The 11,018-nt window shown below is 34.7% G+C and overlaps 1 long non-coding RNA gene across 1 annotated transcript; it reads left to right on the top strand.

Annotated features, from left to right (window-relative positions):
- Nucleotides 1-6,761: 6,761 nt before the first annotated feature.
- LOC104882487 (uncharacterized) lies at nucleotides 6,762-8,152 on the top strand. Its single transcript, XR_788170.3, has 2 exons — nucleotides 6,762-7,609; nucleotides 7,715-8,152. It is a non-coding gene; the product is annotated as an uncharacterized LOC104882487 (long non-coding RNA).
- The last annotated feature ends 2,866 nt before the right edge of the window (nucleotides 8,153-11,018 follow it).

Raw genomic sequence — 11,018 nt, 5'->3', positions numbered from 1 at the left:
CTTCAGCCTTGCTCCTTTTCGAGTTCTTCTTAGCTCTTAAAATTTACCACCCACCTTCTCAATTATATTACTGACTTGTATTTTACTTTTTATACAAAGTGGGTGAATGTCACTTGCAATTCTGACCCTTCTCCATCGTGGGGTCTCGTGATGGACCCTGGCAATCATAATCAGGTTGCCACTTTTCATTGACAATGGTAAGTAAATTATTAAATTGATTTGCTCCATGATCAAAATAACAACTGCCATAATAATGTTGTTGAGTATTAGCCGGTGAGATAAAGCAATAACTTCTAATCAATCGACGCCAATTCTTGATTTTATGCCAAGAGTGTATATACTTCATGGGAATTTAGGTTTCATAGCTGTCTATCATTAATTGAGAAGAAAAAAGAGAAGGGAAATTAAAAAACAGGACCTAAATTTTCTCTCCTTCCCTTGTTAGTTTGTTTGTATGTGTGAGGTGGGGAAGATATAGGAAATTATAGAACCTCAAGAGTAGTTAATTTGGCAAATACTTATCAAACATTCCCACATGACCCCATGTTCCTAACCATCTAATCAGAAGATGTTACAAGGCCAACTTCCAAACAACAAAAAGAAATGGATCACACAGTGCAGAACTAAAAACCAAATCCATTTTAATACTGCCAATATGGGGAGATGGAAATCCATGTGCAGACTAAAAAGAAATGGTGGGCGGCTTTGATGAAATCAAAGTTTGGAACTGCAGCTGGAATTATATGCGAGGGATCATTCTTTAGTCAATCATATTTAAAAAAATAAAAAAGGTTCATTTGAAGCGAACCTTGTGTCCTTTAACCGTTAATGGAGGACCATTACATTGTCCCAAACCCCATGGATCCCAAAAAATATTCTCTTTGGGCTTATGACTTTGAAGGATTCTCCCACACCCCTGCTTGGAAATTGGAACTACTTATTTGTCATTTCAGTGATACAAAGGGTGGTTTAAGAGACGATGAACTTTTTGGCAGTGACGCTGATGCCACACGCACACGAAGAGAGGAGTGAGGAGTGAGGGAGAAGCAGGTCATTATCTAGCTTGTTGCCAGCGTTAGGGACGAGGAGACAGCTATAAGAACCTCTAGTTTTATGAATACTGTACAAGTCCGTGAATTGGCAGTCCTCCCCACGTGGGGTCGTGTCATGCTTTGAGAAGAATGAGCTGGATTTCATCTACTTTCTTTTGCACCTCGGATACACCTCTTCCACCCTCATATATTGGATGACCCACCCACTAAGCTATACCTCCATCGGCCAACAACTCCCACCAATCAATGCCTTTTAAAGTCGCGCTTTCTCTGCAGGCAACTCCCCCCTCTCGACCCAATTCAAATTTGCTTTGAGCAAATAAAGCAACCTCTGAAATTCTTCCTCAAAGTCTACTCCTTATGGTAGTCATGCTCAGTTGTTCCAGTCCTTTCCACCTCAAAAGAACCCCCCATTTTGAGTGGTGATGTTCTCTCCCTGTAAGTTTGAATCAAAAGCTCAATCTGTTTCACTTTCCCAGGATTCTGCCTTGCTTTTCTCATCATTTCATCTCTTTGCACTCAATTCTAGCTATAGTTACTGGCAGATGGGGTTCCATCGGACCAGGTTTTCTTGTTCTTCGATGTCTTGGTGTGGTTTTTGACTCAGTCCTATTCCCAGATAGTCCCTTCCTCTCACCCGTTCTGACTTTAGCCCATTAGTTATTAAAACCTTTGAGTACTATTTTATAAAAATGTAATTATAGTACACAACTAAAGCTTATTACAGCTTTAAGCTTATGGAAATTGGTGAAAATTTTAGGCCCCCACCGGCCACCAGGCATGGATGTGGCTTTCAAATACGCTTTTGGATTATGGATTTTTGGGAAACCAGCACAGATGCTGGGGGACTGCCGTATCTAATTTCAAGATGTCATTGCTTTTTAATGGAAACCTATATTGATCCCTACAGCCCATAGGCCATCCTCACTATATTTCTTTGTTCCAAACGGTGCCCGACATGACTGCTGCATATTCGTTGCCCCCACTTGTCGGGAGGCTACAATTGAGTCAATAGGCATTCATTAGATAAAAGTTAACCATACATACGCATCACATAGATTAGAGGCTAAACAAAGATGACTCAGGTTACATTCACAGCCTGTCATTACCATTGATTAACATGGGCAGTCCGGATAAGGAATTATTGGGCAATGGCCATGACAGTTCCACCAAAGTTGGGGGTGCAACAGGGGATCCTTGGTTATGTTTTGAACAGCATCCGGGCTGCATTGGCTTATGGGCTGGCATGCCTCCCAATAAAAATTTGACATTTGGAAACAACTCAGACCATCGTTTGGATATATAGGGTGCTGTGTCTTGTCCAGTCCCTTTCTAAGCCCCCAATTATCTCAGGTACCCAAAACAATACTTTAATGACTTATTTCAATTATCCTAGCTGTCCATCCAACTCTACACGAATATTTATTGACATAGACTTCCAATTTCACTTATTATAATATCTTGAATTAAGTTTTTCTTTTTTTAAATGAAAAATATTAAGGATTGAAACTTTTGGGAAAGGTGGAAGCAGAAAGCTATATTTTTACAGGTCATTTGAGTTTTCTATGAATCAAGTTCTTTTAGTTTGTGGATTAACAAATGGGTATTGACTTCATATAGCATACAGCTATGTCTGACTATTATCAATATAGCCGCTAGGATAATCTTATGTCCTTAGTTATCTTATTGGATTTCTTATATGCTAAAAATTTATTAGGCTTGTATCCACAGATAATACTGTGGCATTGAAAGGATGAAAAGAGGCCCAAATATTCCTGGCTCAATATTGAAGGTTTTAGCATTGGATAACACTTTCTCCTTGTAATGGATATGAGAGATATTCCCTCCCTGAGATAACTGTTGTGCAAATCATGATAAAGAATAATAATGGAGAGAAAAGAATAAGAAAAAAACAAAACAAAACAAAACATACAACAATTTAAGTGGTTCTACACCCACGGGTGAAGACAAAAAAAACTTTCACTATTATTAAAAGAGGTTACAACTCTTAAAGCTCTCGAACCTCAAAGCTTCAATTTATATCTAAAAAGAGACTTACTATTTTGATCAAAATTTCTTTTTATGTTTTTTCCTAATTACAAAGAAAGTTTCTACATATGAAACTAAGAGTATAATTGTTAAATATACTTTTTCTTAAAATAAAAAATCTCATAATAGGATTTTCCTATAATAATAGGAAACCTAATTTCAAGAATACCTTTTATTATCAAATTATCAATAACTTTCTAAATTGACTCAAAATACAATTTGAGATACTTTCCAACAATCTCCACCTTGATTCAAATTCTCAATATTCAAAGAAAAACTCGAAAGTCTTCCAAGTTACTTTACTCCCATACCCCATAAGAGCCTTTAGAGACTACTAATACCAATTAAATCCACGTAATACTTGAACTTAGTCATCATATATGTGGGATTGTCCACCGTAGAGATTTTTTCACTACAATAGCACTTTGTGTAATCACATTCCCAATAAAATGCATTCTGACATCAATATGTTTGATCCTCTCATAGAACATCTTATTTTTAGTCAAATGTATAATACTTTGATTGTCACAATACACAACCATCAACTCCTGTTGCAAGCTTAAATTGTCAACCAAACCCTTAAGCCAAATAGCTTATTTCATTGTTTCTATAACCGTCATATATTATGCTTCAATGGTTAACAAAACAACTGTCGGTTAAGACCATTTTCACCCTCATTACATAAAGATTCAAGAAAGCAAGAGAGCATTTTCACACAGAGGAAGCATGATATGTTGGAAGTTTTTAGCATGGGCCTACATAATCATGTGGGCTAACATTGCATGAGGTCCATTTGCTTACACTTCTTCTCTTAACATTGGTGAGCCCATTGGGTCTAAGGTTTTCATATGCACTCTAAAAAGCTAAAGGTTGTTCCCCTTTTCAGTTGTCCTTTGTGTTGAGTTACCAATTTTCCTTTCATGTTTTTCAGGGAAATGCAAATTGCGAAAGGGGTTGAACCCGAGACCTCCCACTAAATCAAACTCTAATAAGACATTGAATTATTAACTTTCCTAAAAGTTTAAACTTACAACATTTGAATTCAACATGTATATCGTGTTCCATATCACTTCAATCTTTGATGGTATTGATATTACGACATCCTGTATCACTACTATTATAGGCATTGGAGGTAAAAAATTTTGTTTTCTATGACATACTCCAAATTTCAAATAAGGTATTTGTTAATATAATTGCAATTACTATTTGTTTTGCAAGTACATGAAAAAACTTATTTCTTGTGTAAGAATTAGAGTATGTTTAACAGTGATTTTACGAAACGTTTTTAACTTCTTCAATATTTAAAAAATAAAAAATTGTAAACATTAAAAAGATTAAAAACACTTCCTAAAATTACGATCAAACACACTTTTATTAACTTATATTTACCCTTCTTTTTCTACTCTCTCTAGTTCAACTGAAATTGTTCTATTACTAGAGAAAAGTGAAAATTACAATGGTCCAAATCTAAATTTATTTTCTCAGGCATTTTAGTGGAAAACGACAGGCTTTAAAAGGAAAAGTAAACCAGACACATTCCAATTAGGCCAACTGGCAGCAATTTAAAACTAAAACTTATGGTCAAATACACACTAATGGTTTTCTTTTTTTCTTGTTTATAAAAATCTAATATCTGAGGCATCAATTTTTGCTGGAGAAAATATCTAATATCTCGATGTGATACAATCATTCATCCATATTCTGTGACATCATTAAGAATTAATTGACTGTAAAAATAAATAAGCTTTAAGATAGAATAAAATGAATACATGACTGTAAGATACCAATGTATTAGGAAACTTATGGATGCCTTCTCTTTGTAACATATGCCCAATGGGCTTGTACTAGGATTGGATTCATGGGCTTATGGGAATCTGGGCTTGTACTAGGAAATATGATTGTATTGCCATTTGGTCAATCTTTTTTAAGGGGGCTTATGGGTTCAAAAATAAGACTTTTCTTACAAAGCTTAGATGGGTTTTTCGGTGGTGTGCCATTCGGCCATCATGGGCCTTGAAATCAAAGTAAGATGAGTTTTTTCTTTTTCTTATTTTTTTTCCAGAAAAATACTATGAAACAAAATATTTACAAATTTTCTTTAAAAAAAAAAAACCAATAGTCTTCAAATCAAAATTCTTACAGAAAAATGAAAATAGATAACAAGAAAAATAAAAACACACAAATTTAAGTGAAAACCCCTAAACATGAAAAACTATGGACAAAGAAGAACAAAATCTATTACGTCAAAAATTGGTATAAAATGGGAGAAAATTGAGCGGCTATTGCATAACCCCAAAATACATCAAATTAAATAATAAAAATGAATATAAATGTATTTTGAAAAAAATTTAGACCTATTTATACCAATTTTAGATAATCCAATTTTTAAACCCATTTATACCCATTTTTCAGACAATCCATTTGGACCCTCCATTTTCATACTTAATTTCTACCATTCATTTAAAAAACAAAACCCTAAAACCCTCTCTTCCTCCCCTTTCTCCCCATTTCTCTTCTTTTTCTTTTTCTTCTTCTTCTTCTCCATTTCTTATTTTCTTTATTTCCCTCTTTCTCTCACCATATCCACGCCTATCCTAACCAACAACCACCTTACTAGCAAGAGTAACTCACGCGTCACTGCTGATCGTCAACCAGCAGTCGTCCCATTTCGCCATCTCACTATTTCTCTCTCATGAAAAAAAAAAACCAAAAACATGTAGTGAACCATTCAATTCAATCGATTCATCGGTCCAAACTTTGGTTTTGATGGCTCAAAGGGGTGGACCAAATAAAAAAAGTCATCGACCGACGATCAAACCGACCAATCTGATATGGTTTTTAAAATATATATATATATATATATATATATATATATATATATATATATATATATATATATATATATATATATATAGTAATATATAGTAATAAATAAAACATGTATCGATCCCTCCATTATCAGGATTGACCTTCCAAAAAATCTCATAATTTTTTTCACCACATATATATAATAAAATAATCTACTATTCTATTTGTTTCCTTATAAATAAAATAATAATTATAAATATTTAAATATAACTTTTTAATATTCTTCATTAATAACATAATAAAACTAAAAATATTTTTGTTTTTATTATAACAATCTATTATCTAGTTTCTTTCAATTTCTAAATTCAATAATCCATTGTTGATAGCACACCATGCCTTCAAGCCATGTTGCAACTTCTTTCAATTTTCTCGAATCCAAAGCTTTTGGGCCCATATAAGATATTTCAATTTTAAATTGAATGCCACCTGTACATAAATAATAAACAGGTGACCTCAGTCAAACAGGCACCCTTAACAACTTCTTTAAAAGAAAAAACTATCAAACCAAAGGCCAACCGATATGACTAAAAATTTGTGAGAATAGTTTTGATATCTTCGAAGTGTACAAATATTAGCAGAAGTGGTTACAACACTTTCCAATATTTCCAATTTTGAGTCTTCAATTTTAATTTAGTCATCACCTTACTGAATGGTAAAAAGAATTTTATCCCCGTGAGAGAGAGAGAGAGAGAGAGAGAGAGCATCACGCTGACGCTTCCCTCTCTCTCTCTCTCACGGGGATAAAATTATTTTTACCATTCAGTAAGGTGACGACTAAATTAAAATTGAAGACTCAAAATTGGAAATATTGGAAAGTGTTGTAACCCCAGAGAGAGAGAGAGAGAGGGAAGCGTCAGCGTGATGCGTTGGTGTTAGCGACTAGGCGTTGATCATGCCATCATATCTGGAATGGGGTCTCCGAGCCACACAAGTCAATTGTTAAGAGAGATTTTTCATTTTTGTTGTCACCTTCTCAACCTCTTAGCATAATTGTGATGGTCCCAGAGATGGGCTTCATGCGCAGTTGTTTATCCAGAATACAAATACCCATCTTGCCACGAGTGGAATTCTGTCAGATGCAATGCACCGAAGTGCCTAATCAACTTACCCTTTTTGAACGCAATATGATGACAGTCCTCGCCACACTCGAAGAGCCACATAGTCCTTGCTTATGGAACCTTCTTCTAGCTTCATCTTTTCACCCGGCATGCGCATTTATTCAAATGGACCTTTTTAGCCAGGAATTATGGACGCCCTACCTGCTAGCGCAGTGGCAATCAAGATAGGTACAGTGGGGCTGAATACAGCTGATCCGGTACCAAGTTCAATGTACAGGAGCTCTTTGAATTGGGGCCTGATTCAATTGACTCTTAAGCCATTTGATTTGTTGTGATACTGCATATCACTGAACTATATATATGTAGGGATATTCTAGTTCAGGCTTGTTGAATTTGGTTAATTAATTTGAGGAGATGGAAATTTTGCTGCTGATATTCCATGTTTGGAGTGTTGTAGCTGCTATCTGTTTACGCCACAATTCTGCAGAAGGGGTGAAGCCCTGCAGACTATGAAGTATGAAGATGAAAAGACAAAGTGATCCATTGGGTGTGCCATGTTATTTCCTGAGATCGGATCATCAGGTGACTTGCCCTCTCCTTTAATATGTTGATATCATCTAGAGGTTTAATAGTAGAATATCATACTATGTAACTATCCCATTCCCATTCCCATTCCCTCTGCTCCAGGTACATGTTCAGCCCAGTGTGCAATGTGCATATTAAATGAATCCCTATGATACAGGGACCCGATTCTTCCTTCTTCAAGTTTACCTTCTCTTCTCATAGATAATGTTGCAAGTAGTAGGTGCAACATTTAATGATCCACTTGCTTTTATAATGATCATTCTGTCCGTATGCTGGTTGTATTCTCTAGCTGATTTAGAACTTACCTTCTGTGTAATATTTTCCTACAATGAGCTAAATGTCTAAAGGGGAATGATGTGACAGACCTTGACATCTAGCTTAGATTTGAGTTGAGCTACAATCCATACAAATATTTCATGCAAATTTATGAAATTATTCACGTCTAAGGAATAGCCTATCTTACCCAGGTTTCTGTTTGAAAATGGGTCTTTTCTGGGCAAGTGATGGGATATGATATATAATGGTCCAATTTCCTTGTGACTCGTGACATGGTTTTTAGTGAACACCAGTCATAGATCATGGTCCCGGGCAGATGAATCCTAATCTTTTGAGCAACCGCACATATCCATTCCATAATGAGATTGAGGCGAGCTGTGATATGACCTAAGATGAATAGACAGCCATTAACCATTGAGCTGCAGGACACATACATCACCATCAATCCAGGAAATTTTCTGGAATTTTCCCACGTCAATGCTCTGAATTTATTCTTGTCTTTAACCTAGATATGATTAGAAAATAAAGATGGGTGATATTTTCTAAATAGCGTTTCAGATTAGGTAATCGCCTAAACTGGTAAAGAACTTAATGCTTTTTTAAATAACGATTGAGTCGAGTCCACTTTTAATTTTGGCCCCACAAGATGATTGATTGTCACATTTGAACCCGAGTCTAATTATTTGACAAAGCACAATCAAAGGGACGGGTCTAAGAAGTTTGCAAAGTATGTAATTTGAGGAGTGACATGAAGAAAATACCATGATCTTCATTGTTTTTTCATCTTCCAAATTTCGAATATATAGGCAGACATCGAACTTGGAAGTAAATAAAAATGAAAGTTTTGGGTCACCTGTACATCCGATTGCATTTGTTTTGGCCTCATGATGGGATTGATTGCGTCAATGAAATATTTGCACGCTTTGCTTGTCCCATATTACACCTCAAACCGAAGTCAGAAGGGTGATAGCTAGGTGGGAACTGGGAACAAACTATTGAGAAAGACTCAAAAAGAGGCTTATGGTGCCCATGGGGCCTGCTGAATTATAACATTCTGCAATTCCCACTCTTTTACACATGATACCTCTACAAGCATTGCAGCCACCCTTCAATTACTAGATGTCAAACCGCCTAGGGTTTCTTCAAAGACAAAAGGTATTGGCAGTCCTGCCACTCGATTGTGATATGGCGACAATAGTCACAATACCCGTTAGCAGAAGTGATTGATATGGAATTATGGATGCATTGATTCACTTCTCCTTATCTCACTATGGGACAAGTAGCCATGGGTTCCACCCTAGCTACACGCCTACACCATGTGCATAGAGCTTCGATCCTCTCGGCCATGATTTTCCTTTTTTTTTGAAAAAAAAAAAATTCTTTTCACACATGAAGCATGTAGCAATCCCACGTGGTTAATTGGTGTATTAATTCTATAATTCGCTACATTGGCTTTGATCCAATTTTTCATCAAAACACATATATAATAACATTCTAGGGAAAATGGAGTATAACCACCTAAGTTAGAGCCTTTTGATTGCTATTCTTAGAAAAATATGATTCAAAATGAAATAGGTCGAATGGATTAAATAATGCATCTTGAAATTAAAGTTCTATGTTTTTATCAATGACACTCCAAAAAATTTTCAAAGCTTTAGAATTTGAAACAAAGAAGTCTTTTCTCTTCCTACCTTTTTGTTTTGGAAATAGAGCCGCTCAATAATATTTTGAAGAAAGTTATTGATGGTGATTTTTTTTTTTTTTTGTCGGTTTTTAAGGTGAGAGAGGGGTGAGGAGATGGATGCGAGGCCACACAAAGTCAAATGATATATTTAAACTAAGTGTTTATATGATTTAAAGTTATTTTACACTGAAAATTAATCTGGAGAAAAGTAAATTGATTCAACTTAGAAAAATATTTGAAATTGTGCCAATAAAAAGAGTGACTAATATGGAGGATTTGACTCCTGAGTTGAAATGCAAGGTTAAAAGCTTTCAATTACTTTTTCTTTAAGGGCTCTATTAAAAATAAAGTTCATTTGGGAAAGTATAAAGGAAAAATTTTGCTAAAGACTATGTTATGGAAAATATGATATATTTGGAAAGGGGGAAAACTTACTCTAATGGATGAGACTTAAATAACAATAGAGTATCATTTGAGGTGGGAAATAAGAGGTGGTGAAATTTTGAAAAAATGGGTAGTGTGGGGATAAACCACTTATGTATAGTTATATGCCTTAACATCATTAGAAGAAGCTAAAGTGACATATGTTTGGGATGCTCTTGAAAAGGGAAGAGTCATTGGCATCCTTGCTTTGCTAGACACTTAAATGACTCTAAATTAAATAATATAAAGACTCTTTTCTCAAAGTTTCAAGGAAGGTTTACAAAGGAGAAAAATGTGGAATAAGGTGATAAAGATGAATTATAGGAATGAAGTCTTATCTACTAAATCTTGATATTTCATTTTAAGGTTAGTTTATGCAATTCATTTCCCTATAGCCATTATTTAGAATTTATAGATCCATCAAAAGCGAGTTTTTTTTTTATTTTTTTATTTTAAAGCCAATTAAGGCAAAGTGTTATTTTTGGATCAACTTTAAAAGAGATGGTGATTGATGTTGAACAGATATATCATTTGCAAAAACAAAGTAGAATAAATTGATCATATTCTCCGTCGTTGCACTAAAGTAAAAATATTATATATGAGTTTATGACAACTTTATTTTTTTTGTTCACCATTTCATAAGTCTTTCAAAATTAGAAATACACTTTTAAATTAATATAACTTCTTTGTTTGAAGAAAACGTGAGAATGTTAGAAGAGTTGTTCCCTTATATATTTTTAAAAATAATTTAGAAATATATATATTGAAAAACAAGAAACAAGTGGACAAACACTAAAACACTCTTTCTTTGGCAATCTCGTGTTATGGGTCAACTTCTACATAAAAGAACATTTAATACCTTAAATTGATTTGTAGATTGGGTGAGACGTAACTAAGGAAGCAAATAGTTATTTTTTATATTTTCTTTCTCATAACACTTTATAGTCATTGTATACATCACGTACACATGGTATGACTTCTTTTATATAGGTCCGGTGAGATCTAGCTATAGTTGTTTTCTAC

Source organism: Vitis vinifera, chromosome 18, assembly GCF_030704535.1.
Source record: "Vitis vinifera cultivar Pinot Noir 40024 chromosome 18, ASM3070453v1".
Lineage (NCBI taxonomy): Eukaryota > Viridiplantae > Streptophyta > Magnoliopsida > Vitales > Vitaceae > Vitis > Vitis vinifera.
This window is presented reverse-complemented; position numbering and strand designations above follow the sequence as displayed.